The sequence below is a fragment of the Corvus brachyrhynchos genome, unplaced genomic scaffold (assembly GCF_000691975.1).
Source record: "Corvus brachyrhynchos isolate BGI_N302 unplaced genomic scaffold, ASM69197v1 scaffold56, whole genome shotgun sequence".
NCBI classification, from domain to species: domain Eukaryota; kingdom Metazoa; phylum Chordata; class Aves; order Passeriformes; family Corvidae; genus Corvus; species Corvus brachyrhynchos.
In genome coordinates, this window is record NW_008238664.1 from 5,578,753 (window position 1) to 5,597,621 (window position 18,869).

Consider the following 18,869-nt stretch of genomic DNA (forward strand, 5'->3'; position numbering starts at 1 on the left):
CATTCCTTGGGATTCGGCCAAGATGTCAGTTTGCCTTTCCCTGAAAACACGCAGCACATGAAATCCTCGATCCCTATCTGCAAAACACTGGACCAAGAAGAATCAGTTCAGTCCAAGGAATGTAACTCTGATCTGCATTTGATTAACTCCATAGATAAGCAGTTTCCAACCAGCAAGGCAAGTCAACATGGTAAGTGAGGTGTGGAAAGACAGCAGCAGCAATCCCATCCCCCTCTGCTAGCACTGAGTAACTCAGCCCTGCCTCTCTCCCAGGCTCTGCAGACCTGAGGAGCAAAGTGTGGCACAACAAAGCTAAAACTTTTGATTTTCCCACCTCTCCCCTCCCCAGACTGGGAACTCAGATGTCAGTGTTGCAAAGAGACTCTGGAAATACTGCTACAAGGGCTGAAAAGAGGGAAAGGAGGGAGAGGAAGGGAAGCAGAGACGTTGATTCACTTATGGACCATGCCTCTCCTCCTTCCTCCTTGCAGGACCCACTTCACTAAGCAAGCTGGGTGGGATAAAGAGAAGGAAATGGTCCAGAAGTCTGTACTACTCTAGATCGTGTCCAAACAAAAGCATTAGGTAGCACATGCTCCTGGTACTACTACATGTTAGTGTTAATCTGCTCAAGTGTAATCTGTGCAGCCAAAGAAAATGGTGCAACTTTTAAAGACAAGTTGGTTAATTCAGTTGAATTTTATTCAGAAAACCATTGACAGAAGTTCTGTCAATGCTGTGCTCTGAAAAGCTGCATATACACTCCTTGACTACAAAAATGTGTTGCTCAAGTAGAGATTTCTAGCCCGGAGAAGAAAAAATGGTGGATTTCTCTGACCAAAGCACTGGAAGGACTCTGTCCATGACAGAAAACTTCACAGTAGAGGATAGAAGAAAAGCAGAGGGATTAAGAGAAAGAAGTTTTATAACTAGTTCCCGAACAACTACAGCCCACTGTGCATATAAGCCCAAAAAAAACAAGCAAGTAAATTAAAAACACATATCCAAGCACATCTTATTTGTTATTTCTACCATTTTGGTTGATAAATTCTGGTTAGATGCAAACACTGTTGCATACCTCTTTATAGTTCAAAGTTACTAGCCCTTCTTCAAGTTACCACCCTGTTGTGAGCCCCCAGAACTGGTTGTATGAATGCTCTCACTGTGTTCCAGTGCAAAGTTAGAAAGATTAGCTCAAATTACCTTGGCTAAGCCAACGAGCTTCACAGTGAGAACTCACACATCAAGTACTACATCTCAAATGTGAGGTGCGTATCTCCAGTAGAGAGGCTTAACTGAGAGCTGCTCCAGCTGGAATCACAACAGAATTCCATATATTCCTTTAGTTCAGCTATTACCCATCTTGATCTAAAATAATTACTTAGACCAAAGGAAGTAACAGTTCCTTGCTCTTACCTAAGAGCAATAGTTTACTTGTTATAAAAGAGTCAGAGGTTTCAAGCCAGAGACAGTTACTCAAGGTTCAAGTCAAAATTGTTCTTATCAGCCTTCCTGCCTACAGTTAATCTGCTAATTTGCCCACATGCTCCCCAGAAAACTTCAACTTCTCCAGGGGTAAGCAGATGTGCTCACACACGTGCAGATGTGCATTTCCCCACCCCCACCACTGCAGACAGGCAGGAACACCCAGAGGTTGCAATAATCACACACACAAAGTCACAGAGAATACTGAGTTGGAAGGGACTCACAAGGAGCATCGAGTCCAACTCTTAAGTGAACAGCACTGACATGAGTATACACTGTGACCAGTGGAGAACACTGAGCACAAGACTTTTCAAAACATTTCAAAACATTTCCTCTTACAGATATTCCAGACTTTAATTTAAACCACTGTGAACAAGCGAAAACAGCAAAGTCCAAAACATTTGGTTTTGCTCTCAAGAGCAGAAAAACAGAGGAAGTTCTGGCTGCCAGACCAAGGGAGTTAGTGATCAGGATAGAGTGGAAAAGGAAGCAATTTGAGTTTGTCTTAAAACAGCAAATTGTCTTTAGGAAGGAGTAACTGAGAAAGGACAGGAGGAAGATACCCTTCCCCTCATGTTAAGGCATGTCTAAGAGTTTGAAAAGTTATGTCACTGCTTCCTGTGGCTGTTGAGCAAAAGCTATCCTGCACTTCTCTCTCCCACATCCTTTAAATGTCTGGCAATAAAAGGCTTCTTCTCTATCAAACCCTCCTACTTACAGCACAAGAGGGTTACCTGCAAACACTTGGAAAATGCAGTCTATTTTTAAAGTACCTAAACAAGAGAGGCTGTACTCTGTGCTCACGCACTGCTTGTGAAAGGATTAGCAAACCCTTCATTTACTTCTCAGTTTATACTAGCAGAATTGCTACTAGGTAAACCTTCATTACAGGATTGTGACTTTTGCCCAGAAAGCTACTTCCTTCTCCAAACACATTGTTTACATGGGCAGTAACAACATCGTTGACGCTTAATGTGACCATTACTCTTGGTTAATCTGATACAGAATTGCAATCTCAGAATCTAGATTTTCATTTAAGGCTATCTTCCCCTCATGGTTGCAGAGGATTTCCTCACAACTTGAAAAAACTACACACTGATAGAGACATAATTCTAAAAAGACTATAAACCATCCCATTCATTTAATAAGTTAGTAGCCAATCCTAATAATTTTAGATGTGGGGTTTTTTCAACTCTTAACTTTTTCTCTAAAAGTGGTTCAAGTCCTTTGTCACAATCAGGTAGTAGTGGAGGCTTGGTTGAGGTGAAGGAGACAAAGACCTCTAAACCAATTCAGTGGTCAGCTGCCACTAAAAGTAGTGGCCTCCTTTTCCATCATCATGGATGCTCACCTCACTCCACAGTAAAAAAAATGCTATTGTCAGGATTATTTGAGAAAGAAAATAAATTTCTCTTTAGAATGTAAAATTCAGTTCTTGCGTTGCCAAAAATCTATAAATCACCTCCAATGTCAAATGCTCAAAATCCTCCTTTAGTGCTGAAATTCAGCTATTCCCTGGATTTAACAATGCCAATCTCAAGTTCTCATGGTGGTTTCAACAACTGATTTTCTGTTTCCAATATAAAAATGTACAGTGTGTTTGAGTTTTAATCTATAGCTACAACATGAAATAAGACTGAGACAATGTCAAGCCACACAACCATCATACAGTTAAACTCATGATATGGACAAACTGATCCTGGAAAAAACTTCCAGGGTCTTGTATGGATTCATGCCCCCTCCACACATGCAGACCTTTCAGACCTTAAGTACAACATACAGCATGAGTCTCAAGAAGGAGAGAATTTTAGACTAGATTTGGGATAGTTTTTACCTGGATACTGCTAAATTACTCCTTTTGATCGGCAGGAAAAATATTCTGGTCATGCTATTGTGGAAGAAGTCCTTTAATGTCTTCATGGGACTCACTTGCCTATCACTTTAGGAAGATATAGTTTTGACAGTATTACCATTCCTTCTCCACAGACTACATTTCTAAGTGAATCCTATTCTGCATCAACCAAACCACAGGTTTACTTTTCTTTACCTAAAGCTCTTCAAGGCTATAAAAGAAGACAGATTCTTGATATGAAATTTGTAACTTCACCCAGTTCATACATCATTTGTGCCTCTCCCCTGTGGTTTGGTCACAATACTGACAGGTACAGAACCAAAACACAGCATTTTCCCTAAACAACCTCAAGTGACCTAAAACATTCACAGTACATCTTTTTCAGGCATTTGAGAAGAATCATGTCTGGATGGAAACAAATGCTCAGCAAAATCCAAGTTCAAGCAAGAAATAGCAATCTTGCACAGACAAGAGCTCCCTGCAGTGAAAACCAGGGTGAGCTACCCTGCTTTTACTGCTTGGTATCAGAACGTAAATTCAAGCGTACTGGGAATTGCCACAAAAATTAATGCTGTAGTTTTATATCCTAAACTTAGCCAGCACACATCCATGTTCCAAACCTCTGCCTCAAAGACCCTTCCACATATGTGAGACTACTATTTTTTTAAGTGCCCACAATACTAAAATCACTAACAAAATTTGAAGGCAGAAAATATTTTAGAGAAGTAGGGAAAAAAAAAAAAAAGCACAATAACATATTGCATTTGGTTTGATCTGGGTGGGCAAAGATACAGGCCTCCTTTGCAAGGAACATGATTACTTTCAATTACTTTTATCTCACATTCAAGATTTCTGGTCATTCAGCCCTGAAAGCAAAGAAAAAAGACAAGTAACTGTGAGGGTGTACCCTCTTCCCAGTAAAACCTGCCAAATCTCAGGAGTTTTAATCACCAATTGGCCTAAAAGCATTGGAAGGCATGTAGCCTAAGTGCTTATAACTCTAAGGGGAAGCGTGCTTGGAACATGATGCTCTGATTCAGACATAAGGTTTCTATTCTGCTTGCCTCCTAAATCTATAAGCTCACCTGAAACAATATGCAGAAAAGTCTCTTCAGTCACTATTTTCTATTAGCTGCCTCACATCCCTTTAAGATGTTCATTTCTTGCTTTGGTATAAGCTGCCAGCACTTATCAGTCAGAACCTCATATTCATGGATTCTAATCAATTCAAATCTATTAAAAAACCCTTTGGTTGGACAAACTGGGTTAAAACACGTAGAGAGATTTACATATAACACAGAGTCTGTGTATCACAACTGGAATTAGAAACACTTGTATCCTTCCCTCCTTGGCTACTGAATCTATTTTATGAATCCAGACACGAGAGGGACCATGAAAGCGGGACTGCATAAAAGCAAACAGGTGGATGATCTAATTGAATAGACAAATATGCAAAGAAAAAAAGATGGTTTTTATATAGCTGCCAGTCGTTATGATCTGACAGGACGTGGCTGCTCACTGCCAGTACACCTAACAGCCGGCTTAACAGGAGTCACTTAAGAACAAACTCTTTAGAACAAAGCCAATTTTAACAGTACAGACATTGCCATATGCTTACTTTTAGCAACTATGCTATAGTAAGGCAGAATTTACTATGAACCCACAATTCTCTCCTATCAGAAAATATTTTCCCTGGGCACAACAGCAAAACTGTCTCTAGGTTTCAGCTACAGTGTGGAGAGACAGACCTGGTGAAAGAGAGGAGAACAGTGGATATTGTCTACCCTGACCTAGTGAAGCTTTGGCACTGTCTCCTGCAAGACCCTCACAGAGAAGCTGATGGAAGTATGAGTCAGGTGGGGAGACTGTGAGCTGGACTGAAAACTGGCTGACTGGCTGGGCCCAGAGGGTGCATCAGCACATGCTGGGGGCTAAGTGGTCACAAAGCAGTTTGGCAGAAAAGGGCCTGGGGATCTCACTGGACACCAAGTTGAACTTGAGACAGCAACGTGCCCTTGGACAAAAAAGCTAAGGAAGGTATCCTTGGCTGCACTAGGAGGAATGCTCCCAGCAGATCAAGAGAGGTGATCCTCCTTCTCTGCTCAGCCCTGATGAGGCCACACCTGGAGCGCTGGCTCAAGCTCTGTACCCCAGGACAGGAGAGACACGGTCATACTGGAGATCTTATCCATCTGAAAACCTGAAGGAACGGTACAAAGAACACAGAACCAGACTTCTCTCAAATGATGCCCAGTGACAGGACCAGAGTCAATGGGCACAAACCAAAACACAGGAGGTTCCCTATGAGCACCAGGAAAGAATTTTTTTACTGTGTAGTGCAACTGAACACTGTCCCAGGTTGGCCCAGAGAGGTTGTGAATTCTCCATCCGTGGAGATATTCAAAAGCCATCTGAACACAGTCCTAGGCAACTGGCTCTAGGTGAATCTGCTTGAGCAGGGGGGTTGGGGAAGATGACTTCTTTTTTTTATTCCAACTTCAACCATTCTGTGAGAGATACGTAACCACCCTTCTTGCAGGGACTTGTTTGTCCATTCATAGATATGTAGCAACCTCAGAGTAAAAACAAAGCACATTCTAACATGACAAACCTCATACTGGGCAAATGCACATATTTTTAATATTCTCCTAAAAATCACTCACTTCTAATTTAATGTATTTCTTAATATTCAATTTCTTAATATTGCTGTCCAATCTTCTCTGTCTCCTTCCTGGACTTACTACCCAGCCACTGACACCATTTATAGGTTCCATGAGCTAGAGCTCAGTAATTTTCTCACTCTACTTAGGATTTCAGAGCTGAAACTGTCGAAGTTTCCTCAGCTTCACTGTTCAGTACAGAGTTTAAGTGGCGTTACTCAAGCCAGATGAAATAACCTAGCCTTATCCTCTCATCATTCCTTCTTTTTGAGGGCTCTAGAGGTTTCATAAGAAAGTTCAGAGAGTTAATTAGGCTCACTGATCCATCAGAAAAGTGAGGGGGTTTTAATGGGTTTGTTTTACAAAAGTGAATTAGACTTCTCACAAGAAAGTCCAATTGTCCAAGCTAGCTGGGGCTAAGCAGCAGATGCACTGAGCTGCTGCAAAACAAGAGTGAAGGAAAGTACAACCCCTTCCCCTCCCTCCCACTGGTCATGACAAATCACTGGGTCCGTTTAAACTGTTTCCTGTTATTTCATTATTTCACCCTTGAGTCAAGCTTCTTCATTTTAGTTTCAATCTCTTTACCATAAAGAGATTGGGCCCCAAGAGACAGAACTGCCACATTTCTGTTTGGAGTATCTTGAAGATAAACATACAGGCATGTGCTGTGTATAGATAGCCACAGCATGTGAAATAAAATCAACACTCTGCGGGCACATCAGGATTACTCTTTGTACTACAAGCACACTAGATACTTAATTAGCACAAGCACAACAGTTTCATGATATGTCAGATTTATTATGGTTATGCTGTAGAAATGTTTGGGATTTCTGAATGTCTTCTTCCCTCTCAGTTAATGGAGCGTAGTTCCAGCAGGGCAGCCAGACATCTGGAAATTCTGCAGAAGTGATAGAAGAACCCCCATGGTCCAGGATGGGGGAGGAGGCAGAAGGAAAAAAGTGGACAGTCTGGGAAAATAAGACTTATACAAGAAGCTGTATCTGCTATTAAATCAACCCCCCGGAAATAAGGTTCCCACCACAATTTAGGCCCCTGGCTCTCCACAACCAGCTTCTGTTATAGGAATAAAATTATGCACAGCCAGCCTCCTCATACAAGTTAGAAAGAACTACTCAAGTACTCGACAATGCTAGAATTATGATCTTAGGACATTTTTCCTCCACTCAGTCCTCCCACACTTTTCCGTTTTCTGCCCCCAGCTCTTCTCTCCTCTTCCCTTAAATCAGTTACTCACCATTTTTTACTAAAGAAATTATTTTCCCCCCTGCTAACTCTCCAAATTAGTTGCTACTCAAAATTCTAAATCAAGCTCTGCAATCTCCTGTCCCAATTAAATCAAAGGAAAAAGTAGTTCACATAAATAATGTTTTCAAGATCCAGTTTTAGCTTCTAGATTTTGCAGCAAAGTTTCCAGCCCTGCTTCAGGGCCAGAAGGTTAAACATTTCTCAATGACGCAGGCTCCCTTAGCAAGAGAGAGATGAGGAAGGGGTCCAAAAAAACCTCCTTCTTCCCAGGCACTAGATCAACAACCACAGCAAACAGTGACTGCCTCTCTCCGAGGAAAACTGGGAGGAGTGGAGCAGTCTCTTAGTAAAAGCAGCCACTTTGTCTGCCACCATAATGCAAAAGCCCAGGACAAAGAGAAGAAAAATAAGCATAAGAACAGAATTTTTTTTAAAAATCCCAGAATTGAGATTACATATTTTGCACTATATACAAACCATAAAAAATTAAAAAGCAAACAAACAAAACAAAATTCTGTAGAGCACTGCACGTCTGCTTAAAATTGCTGTTTTCTTTTGGTCCATTTAAAGTTGCCAGTAATTTTCTAGCTTAAACTTAAAAGATGCTTTGACTTTTAAATGGGCTGAAATTTTCTTGCCTGAGATACCACTTTTCATACACTACATATTCCAGAAACTCATTAATCTCTGGGTTTTCAAGATAAGATTAGCAATAGAGGCTTTTCCATAAGGAGTCTACTAATCTGGATCTTGTTCTTACTTATTTAGAGGTAACATGAAATCAGCAAAGCTATACTGAAAAGTGTTTTCTGTTTATTACAGTTTTTAGTGAAAGAACATTGAAGGCTGTAAGTTTTGGGAGTGTTTTGCAGTAAGTCAAGCTCAAGGTACTTTCTGAACCAAATGTTTTGGGAGTTGCAATTTTTAATCTGTGGTACCTCAGTGTCACATAGTAACTTTAATAAATCAAAACCACTCAATTTATTTTTAAAAGGCATGTTTTTGAGTTGACATCAGTGAACACAAAGTCCAAATCTCAAATATTGAAAAACATAGTCAAGGAACAACAGCTTCAACCAGAGTTTCTCCAGCAGAATTAAAAAAAAAAAGAAAAAAAAGTCTCATTAAGGTCACTTATCATTACAGGTTGATCAAGGCTGCTTGTGCTTCACTGGAAGCTGCAACTTCTTTATTTACGATACGCTCATTTTTGAGGAAAAACAAACAGGGCAAAGAAAATGGAAGACTACAAAAAACTACAAATACATTTTGCAACCTACTTTTCACATGGGATAATTAAACAGGTTCATATCCTGTTGGGAATCCAATGCTGTGCATAATGCCTGGGAAGCATCATTAACATTACTTAGAGGATCTGATTTAAAACAAGTATCACTATAGAAAGATATAAAAAAAATATTGAGCAGGTCACATTAGCAGATACTATTTTAGCACTTGCCTACTTTAAGAATACTTTAAGTAGATAAAGCTTCTTCTAGGGAAAATATTTTGCCTACATTAAGGTTTGCATCAGTTTAACTAGGAGGAGTTATTTGCACTGAAAGCCACTGCCATACATGCACATTTAATATTGAAAAATAGAAGATTTTTAACCAAAGAGAGAAATTCTAGGACAGCTTTCCAGTATGAGTGAGAAATCTAACACTTTTTAAAGTGGTGCTTGATAAAATTATGTAGGGGAGTATATGACCTGATTACTTGCAGCAGCAGGGGAGGGGGCTCTGCAACCCTGAAGAGCAATTCCAGTTCATTCGTTTTATGACTTCTTATCTACTCAAACTATTGCTAAATTATACAGCATTCTTAAACCACACTAAGGTTAATCACAAAAGGGAGCTGTGCCAATGTAATTAAACTAGTTTTCTATATTGATTCTGATAGTAAAATTCTCCTGACAAGAAATTGAGGGGAAAGGGGAGCAATATTTCTTCCATTAAGATTAAGATTCTAGTTTCACCTCCAAAAAGTAGGGCTCATGTTTCCTTAGACACAAACGAAAAACCAGACTGCCTCAAGCTGACCAGCTGAGGTTTCTCCATTTGAAAAGACAATTTGGAATAAGTGCCAGTCTCTCCTTGGAAGAACCCTAAGGTCAGAACAGCAGAGGGTGCTGTAAGTCTGAAGTGAGGTGCAGCAGCTCAGCAGCAAGGAGAATCCAGATGCAACATGAAGCTGTAGGTTACTTCAGATTTTGGGGTGGGTTTTTTGTGGGTTTTTGTTGTTTGGTTTTGGAGGGTTTTTTGGTGCAGCAGGAGTCATTTGAGACTGGTAAAAGCAGACAGCAAACAGGTTAATAATAAAATTTATTTATAGTAGCTTCCACATAACATCAAACAGTAACATCAGAGACATTCCCAAAACCTCAGCAGTTACCTATAATCCCTACCACTGATCTATACAGCTCTGGGCGCACATTAGAACATTAGAGATTGATTCACATTGATGCTTAGACATAAAAAAATTGTACTTTAATGCCTACGATCAAAATGTAGACTGAACATGGATCCCATCATTAAAAAAAAAAATCCTGATTATAAACACTAATGCAAATTTCTGCTATCACACAGGCATGGAAACTTGAGCACTTTGTTAAATATTAGTCATCTCTTAAATCTGGCAAACACTGGATAGCAAGGAGTCACCAGGTAACTGGGAGACAGAACGGATGTGTGTCTGCAGTGTATCCCTTTAGGCAAAGAAGGTGTGGTATAATCATCATACCAGTTTAGAGAGATTCAGCATAGCACACGTTCAGATATTAATCCAGAACCTAAATGAGTGGCAGGCCACGAAGATGTCTGTGATCTGCCTGAGTCACAGAGAAAAATTATCAGTCTGAGCCTACATAGATAATCAATAATAATTTCTATACAATTGTGCCTAAAGACCCCAAAAAAAAACCTGATTAAAGTAATTCTTTTTCACTTCATTTTTCCAAAGCACTTGAACTATGTTCCTAAAAAAAAGTTGATTCATATTCATCATGTAATTGAGTGGGTAACTCACAGAGAATGATGACAACAACTAAACAGGGCCTATTATACATAATGCATTAATTTCACAGCAAGGAAGACTGTTTTGATTACAGTTACAACATATAAAACCTGACATGACTTTACATGCATTTTAAACTTTCATCTTGTTTTTAATAACAATTGGTGAATGATACAAAAAATTGCAGTATGATGATAACAGTCTTACTGTGTACACTGGAAACTGGTTCAAATGCACACACACATTCCCCTGAAGTTATTTCTCAGTAGCTCTATTTTAAAGTAAGCTGAAGCCAGAAGAGGGGTTAGGAGACAAAGCAGTCAAGTGAATAATTGTTTTGTGTCTACCACATTTTTACTGGTTTAGAAGAAGTGCAGCCTGTGCGTGCCCCCCTGCAAGTTCATCTTAGTTCACAGAATGGATAAGGGCAAAAAGCTGCCTGAGTGTTTTTTCCTGCTCTCTCTTTCTCAACCTATAGGGTAACACTTGCTGTATAAAAAGAATAAACAGAGAATTCTCAAAGTAGATGGAGAAAAAAAGTATTATTTTCAAAAGATGATTTAATGCTTCAACAAATACTTACTCCAGGTTTAAAGAGATTTCCGGGAGTTTCTTGTTTAAATTTAAGGTTGTCAGTAGAAATAGGTACTGCTCAACTAAGTGGTTCTAATGAGTACTCTTCATTGTACACTGTCATTCTTGACACCAAAAGCAAAAAAAAAATAAAAGCATCCCTTATATACTTAGTTTCAGTACAATCCTTTAACTCTAGCTTGGCTAACACAACCACACTGTGATTTGCTTATAGTTAATCACAGGGATAAAATGTAGCAAAAGGTTATGTTCAAAGCTTTCATGAATGGAATAACTCACTAACGTGTAGCCTACAGCTGTGCACTCCTCTCTCCACATCTTATAACAGCCAACCCAGAACTTTCTGCAGTTTGTAGCTCTGGCACAAAAATTTCCATATTTAAAGCTGACTTCAGGAACATCCCATTTGCTGCTTCGGAAAGAATTCCCACTGCATGATGACGATGAGGCTCACATAACTTTGTTCAGTCTTTGAATCACATGCAGGATTCTGGTTAAAAGCCAGTGAAGAGTCATTTTATCACTACTCAGAATATACACACTCTGGGAGCTGTACCAGTAACCAGGGAACTCTTTACGCTCCCCAGGACCTTGCTACCTAGATACAAAAGGCTACATTTCCAAATGCCATAGATTCCAACCAGAAATCAAAGTTCTATTTTTAAAGTAGTGATGATGCAAACTATAGAGCCAGGAATGTCTTCTCCTCAGCTCCACCCTCCATCCAAAACCAAAATCCCAACTGTGTTGATTCAAGAACTCATTGCAATCTTGAAATTCCAAGTTGGAGGGAGGGGGGAAGAAAAGAGAAGAAAAATAAAAGTTCTACTATTCAAACAAAATGAAATGAAAAAAAACCTCACAACTAGAAAAACCTCTCATTAGGAAATGAAAACAACAGCAAGGGGAAAAAAAAATCCTTGTAACAGGTGCTTGAAAAAGACAAGATGACATTAGAAGGCACTTTACTGCCTCAATGAAAGGTCATTCCTCGTGTACTAAAAGCCAATACTGAATTTTAAATTTCTTTAAAACAGGAAAGAGAACATCAACCACAAACTGCAGCTCCAACATTTGTCACTCCTGAAAGAGCTGAGGAAGGGGACATCTCCCTCCTAAGAATACACAGATAGGCTGTCTGTCCATTTTCTTCCCATTAAAAGCAGTTTAGCAGCTGACATCCCTAAAGCACTTCAACTTAAATCCTGTAAAGAGGGAAGAAAAGAGCCTGGAAGTTGTGTTTTGAAAGAAAGAATGAAGGGATCAGCACTGCTTTTTCCTAAATTAAATATATCCCTAATCATTAAAGTAGCTCAAAAATCCAACTTCTCCCCAGAAAATAAGGGAACTTTTGCATTTGATTCAAAATGACAAATTTTCAGCTGAAAGAATTGATCCTTTTTCAGAATCAGTTGGATGAAAAGCAAATTAGACCACAGAAGTCAAGTTTTATCCACTATAGAGAACTAAATTACTTCTGTGCTCATTTACAGTGCTGACTTCAAAACAGCTCTTCTTTTGTTCTCTAAATATGCATGGAAAAAAACCTCTTGTTCATCTAAACCAAACTTCTGGCAGTTTAGAACCACCTGCTTCTGGGTTTGCATACCTGCCTTGATCTCTAATAGACTTTAAGATTTTTTTCAGCAGGTCAGCAGAACAAACATATCAAAACCCAAAGATGCTATCCAACAGGCTATTCTATCCTGAACAATTCTTAATTTTTTTCAGTACGCTCACAGAAAGAAGTTCAGATTAAAATGGGACAATTATACCAAGACACTGCAAACAACAGTGTTGTGCACCAAAACAAACCAATGCTACCCAGAACAGTAAACAAAGGTTTTAAGTAGAGCAAAACCATAAGGAAATAGAATTCATTAACAGAAGTAGCCATTTGGCCAAGTGCTAACATCCATTAATTCTGGCAATGCACTGTTAGACTCTACATGACCCTAAGTGGTCATAACTCTTATCCATCCATGCAAAACGTCAGGAAAAAACGATCTGAAATTTAGGGTTTCTCTCTGGCTGATTGCACTTCTGTATGAGTACTGCAGGCACACTTCTGCCCAGCCACCTGCTAGAAGCCACAAAAAGAGACTTGTGACAGAAACAACTAAAATTAAAAAGAAAGTGAAATTCTATTTGAAAGTTTGTGTTTGTTACTTAAACACAAAATATGCATATAAAGGCCAGCAGCACACCAAGACTCCTGAGATTTTCCCCAGTTGCATGAGTCCCTCATATGGCAGTTCAAAAACATTGAAGTGTTACTGAATTGTAGATTGTGTCCAAAAAAACGTATGCTTCTAGCACTCTTGCCTCTCCATTAAAAAAAAGAAAAAGGAAAAATAATATTCATGACTCATTCCTTCAGTAGCCAGTCTGTTACAAAGCCAGAGCACATTAAAAACTGTTTAGTCCATATCCTGACTGAACAGTGACCAACAGCAAAAGAATTTGCAAGGTCTCTACATGGGATAATGAGATAGTGACACGAATAACAAAAAGGCTTCAGGGGAACAAAAAAAAGAGGCTACATAGGGAGATTAGGTTGAAGTAGATAAAGAGAAGGAAACAGCAAGCTTTTGGAATCAGCAAATAAATATAAAGAAAACAAATGATTTTGATGCTGAGAGAGTCAGGGCAGCAAAAAAGACCAAGTGACTCTTGGAGAAAAAACACTAATGAGGGATGTCCCACTGCTAAGAGCTTGGTACAGATCTGCACATCGGCTTCATTGTCAACAGAATGACAACACACAAACTGGCCCAGGGCTGGTTCCAAAACTACACACTTGAAAATGAATGTAGAATTTCGCACCACTGTGTTCGTGTGCTTGTTGAATGATGGATCAGTAACACCAGTTCTTTAAATAAGTTCGGTAGTCCAATGAGATGTCAAATAGAGCAGGTTTTTTGGTCTTATTTTTGCATTTTTTTCTAGGTCTACTGCCTTTTTGGAATGTCTTTTCAGCTTGATTTTCACTTTTACTTTTTCCTTCCTCAGCTGTCACCACTCACATTGGTATTTTTACTCCTCCTTTTTTTTCAGTTTGACAGGCATGTTTAATTTTTTTCTGGTTAATACAATGTGCACCTCACTGTTCATATTGTTCTTGCTTCAGTTATTTTTGTTCTGAAGAAACAGTCCCTCCCTGCTTAAACTATTCTGCTCCCAGAAGAGTAAAGTTGTAATGTCCTCCTCAGTTCTTTCTCCAAAACACTAAGAATGCTTTCTCATCTTTAGTATCAAAGGAGTTGCTTTTTATGTGCCCACCAACACAGAATACAAACACTATGTCCTAGGTCAGCAATGGCTTCAGATACTGCTACTTTGTGAGTCAACTCCAATTAATACCCAAGCAGTAAATAAGCACAGCCTCCTGACCCGCAGTCTTGAAGAACTTTTGGTCTACAGAGTGCAAGCTCTACCAGGATACTTTATTCACCCAGCTTAGGCCATGATTCTCCTATTTCTTCAGTGGCAGTTCAGAAACTCTGATGACTTGACTGGGACACTGTTTCCAGCTTCCATCTTTCCAGTAGGGCCTCTGGAGATGAACATCAGGACCAAGAAGATTTGAGAAGTTAAGTCTTTCCTCAGATAAGTCATTGTCCTCATTTCCTCAGTCTAGCTCTCAACAGACAGGAGATCCAATTTCAGCCTCTAAAGTCTCAGTTTACCCAACATACAACTACCTCACTAAGCCAAACAAGAGCAGCCACCAAGAGCATCTGAAGTCCCTAAATATGACAATTGAACAAATTGGTCTTGCCATCAAGTAGCGATTTTCCTTATCTAGAAGCTTGTAATACACTTCCATTATTCAAGACAGATCTTTAAAACTTATTATGCACATGTTCCTATTGTCACACTCCATTTCCCCACCCATCTTGAGAATCCATTTACGTAAACATTCGCCTGCTTCTTGCTTAAGATTTTTCCAGCAGTAGTTGATCCAGGAGAGAAGAGAGTGACCACTGATGGAAGAGGTGCAATAAATCTGTATTCCTCATTAGGTAAGGTAAGCTTGCCAGGAAATTGCCTCAACGTTACAGTATACCACTGCATAATCTAGGACTAGGGTTAGCTGATTTAAGCAAAAGCTCCATACAAGTACTCCTTAGTGGGAGAAACTCTCACCCTCAGAATTAAATGAAAGCCTCAGGAGTTCCCATAATTTGGAAGTGACAAGAAACACAACCACAAATAAAGCTTTGAGAAAAAGCAATACTAATACGAAGGCCGTTTTCTTCATTTTAACAAGTGTTATTTTATTATGTGAGTTTCCTGAGAATATACTGCACAAATTTAGTTATAATTACCCTGAAATGTAAATTCCATGGCTATTCCTTGTTTGGGGGAAAAAGAAAATTAAAAAACTTATTAGAAACAAAGCACGTTAAAGTCAACATCTTTTTTCAGGCTTTCACATAAGAGCTTTCTTTACAGCAAAGCCAGATTAGATACTATTCTGCTATTTGCATCCTGTTCAATACCAAACACCTTCTTAGTGTCTAAACCCTACCTCCAAAATTCACAGACTGCAAGAGTACAACTAGAGGAATGATGTATTATGTACAAACACCCTTCTGAATTGAGACAAACACTACATAAGATGTAGGCCTGTCTTTCCTATCTACAGTGGGAGAGAGAAAATAACCACACTTTGGCTCTCTAAACAACAAAGAATATATCAGGACTATAAAAAAAAGGTCATACAGGACCTTTATAGACATATATAATCTTCACAGATACTTAAAAAGAACATTAAAAAACCCTATATTAAACTAAGAAATTGCTGGTTTACTTGTCTCTTTCCCACTCATTACTTAAGAAAAAGAAAAAGCATTTTACTTTCAGGAACAAGTTTGTCTTCACACTTTTGGCATTACCTATGTACTGCTTTTCAGACAGTGCTGCCCAAGAGATAAAGAGTACACAAATGGAAACCCAAACTCCTAGGTTACTACAAGTTTGTGGTGAAATCTTACCAAGGTTACAGTCTCTACGGCTGCCATCCATAGAGCAAAGGTCATTCATATCTCTACATATATTTATTAAGTTTCACAACTACATAATGTCCTAGAGCCTCAGATAAAACTGCCCTACAGAAGTATATCATGCTCCCATTAACAGATAATTCTCACTCTAGCATGTCTTACATGTGAGAAATGCAATCCTGTCTTTATCTAAAGGGTAAGCACAGCATCACGAAAAGGCCACAGTGCTTACAACGCAATCATGTAAACAAAATACCATTGTCATTCTCAAGGAAACAGACTTTCAAGATATGAAACAAGTATTGGAAAGTTTCAAGTAAGAGTTTTTCCCAAACTACGCAATTTAAAGTCTCTCCAAAGTATCAAGAATATGTTTAATCAGAAAATAATTAACAGCAAAACCACATAAATCAGTCAAAAGCTAAACAGAGGAACAACTCTTTAGAACAAGTCTTAGCTTTGACTGGAGTTTTCTAATCTTCATAAGCTACATAAATTTAACTCTGGAGACCAACAAGGGAAGAAAAAAGAGATCATTTTATCTCTGATGAAGCTCTAAATTGAAAAGTATTTAACATCCAAAAAGTACCCATCTGCAACCTGAACATGAAATCACTGCAGTTCTCTAATTTGTCTTTATCCAAAGTCACACAGCCTCCTGGCACTTCCTATATAGTTCAGCAACCATGATTCACTAGCAAAATTTAACCACAGGATATGTTTGGACTGATACCTGATTGGAGTGTTGTCATCTGCATTTCTGGTTCCAGCAGTGTCATGTTGATCCTTTTCTCAACACTTACAAGCCCTCAAAGACCTCTCTTTATATAGACACAGATATGTTAAAGAAAAAAAAATAATCCAAGAGGACTTCTCAGCTTTAATCTCATTCAAAACTTGCATGAAATGCTCATCCTTATATGATGAAAACTGTGCCTAGTGAGAAAACTCAAGTCTTTCAATATGCAGTTCTCTGCTTATTCACCACAGGCAAGCTGGAACAGCCCAAGATCAAATTACTGCTAGGAGAAAAATGAATACTCAAAGGGAGAGCAAGATGTGTAGTTTGCAGAAGTAAAGTCCGCCCCTTGATGCTCTGTAAGTCGAAGGGAGGGGTCGGAAGGGGTCAGACACACCAGAACTGGCAGTTTTTCCCCTTTTATAAGAGGACGATGACGTCTTGGGTAGACTTTCAGTCCCCCAAGGGGCTCTGCTGATGAGGCAATTTCATTCCAAGGACAAGGAGACACAATGTTAACATAAACACGCAGACATCCTCAGCTTTGAAACATGGCCAAAGTCATATACATCCTGCTGATACATCAGTCACTTTTCTTCAGCCTTTGCCTATCCTTTTTCCTCAATAATTAAACTACTCCCCTAATCAATTTCCCTTGCTGATCTCTAAACCTGAGCTACTCTAAGAGATGGTCCTGTCTGTTTCTTAAAAACAAAAAACTGGCCTTTGTCACTCAGACTTTTCCCACCATGGATCACACCCTCCATCCAACCAGACTAGGGGTTAAAAAAATTCAGTCTTGTTTCCCACATCCAAACTATCAATTGCAAATTATTTGGGATAGTGGACAAAACTTTTATAGTCAAGTATTTATTGAGTAAAAGATAAAAATAGAATTAAGTCTTTCCTCACTAGATAATTCCAGCTCCCAACTGAAAGGAAATTCAGTCTCGGTCTCTAAAGAGTCTCAAGTAATTTGCCCAACAGATAATTTAATTATCTTAACAAACTAATTCCAACACTTCTGTCCCCAGAGCATCTTTCCCTTATTCCCCATCTTTCCACAAGGCTCATCATCGTTTCTCTTTAGGTCATCTAAGTAAGTAACTGCATATATTTGTACTAAGCCCTAAAATATATTGAGCTGTGCATCTAAGATACAGACCAATTTTTAGGTTTTAAATCCCTTTGTAGCAAGTCAGAATCCCTCTCCAGCCACAACGGTATGCATAAAAATGAGTACTTCTGTGTGCAAAACTGCTGAAGCCCTATTTGCTGACCCCTCTAATGTGAAATAACTTCAGGACTTCTCTAGCACTCAGATACAAGAACTCCCTGACAGCTGCTCAACTGCTGAGGGAAGAGCATGACAGGTTTTAGCAACACATCTTCCTTCCCACACACAAACACATCTGGAACTTTAAAGGAGGCAGCAAAACCTCATTTAGCAGCTTCAAAAAATGCAGGAAAATCCCTTAAGAGTAGTGATATTGTAGTATTTATCTGATTTTCACACCCCTTACATCAGCAGTATGTTGTAAAAGGACAAGAATCAGCTCATCTGGGTTTCTCCCGAACTCAATTTTTTTTTTTTTTTTGCAGTCCTACATTTGCAGCTAGAATAGGCAAAAATTGTAGGCCTAAAAAGCTTCTTCTTGCTGTGCAATCTCAATGAAAAGGAACTGCAGCAGCGCACTGTAACCTGAGAATTCAGAGACACTAGTGACAGAAATAAGTCATTTTACCACCTACCCTGAATATTCATACGCATCATAAATAAAGGAAAACATCCATTTTTAGCAGAAGGTATGCTTATTTTTGTTAAGATACATGGAAATACAAGAGGAAGCAGTATGACCCAAGTGGAAAGGAAATCCTTCACAGTGTCCAGAAACATCACTTAACACCCTGAAGTACGCACGTGTGCACTGTCGGTGACCATGAAGGGGCAAATGAAATTTAATGCATTAACCAGGATGTTGCTTATTTGACCAGCAAGGAAGATGAAGACTGCACTGCCAGATGTCTTCCAACAGAGATTCTTCGTTATACTTCGTGGCAATGTATCGACTGTGGTAGGGGGAGAGCTACAGCTGCAGAAGTGGCTGATAGTATTCCAATAAAAATTAATTATAGAAAGCCACACATTACAGAAGCAGCAAAGGTCCCAAAGCTAGGATTCACTTGGCTAAGTACTAACAGCAATTGACTATTGTGAAATAGTGCAATCTTTCTTGTGTGAAGCA

At 39.1% G+C, this 18,869-nt stretch overlaps 1 protein-coding gene across 1 annotated transcript in view; it reads right to left on the reverse strand.

Moving 5' to 3' along the window:
- The window catches only part of MKL1 (megakaryoblastic leukemia (translocation) 1), a 101,485-nt gene that overhangs the window by 49,852 nt on the left and 32,764 nt on the right, over positions 1-18,869 (reverse strand). The gene's annotated exons all lie outside the window — the stretch shown is intronic.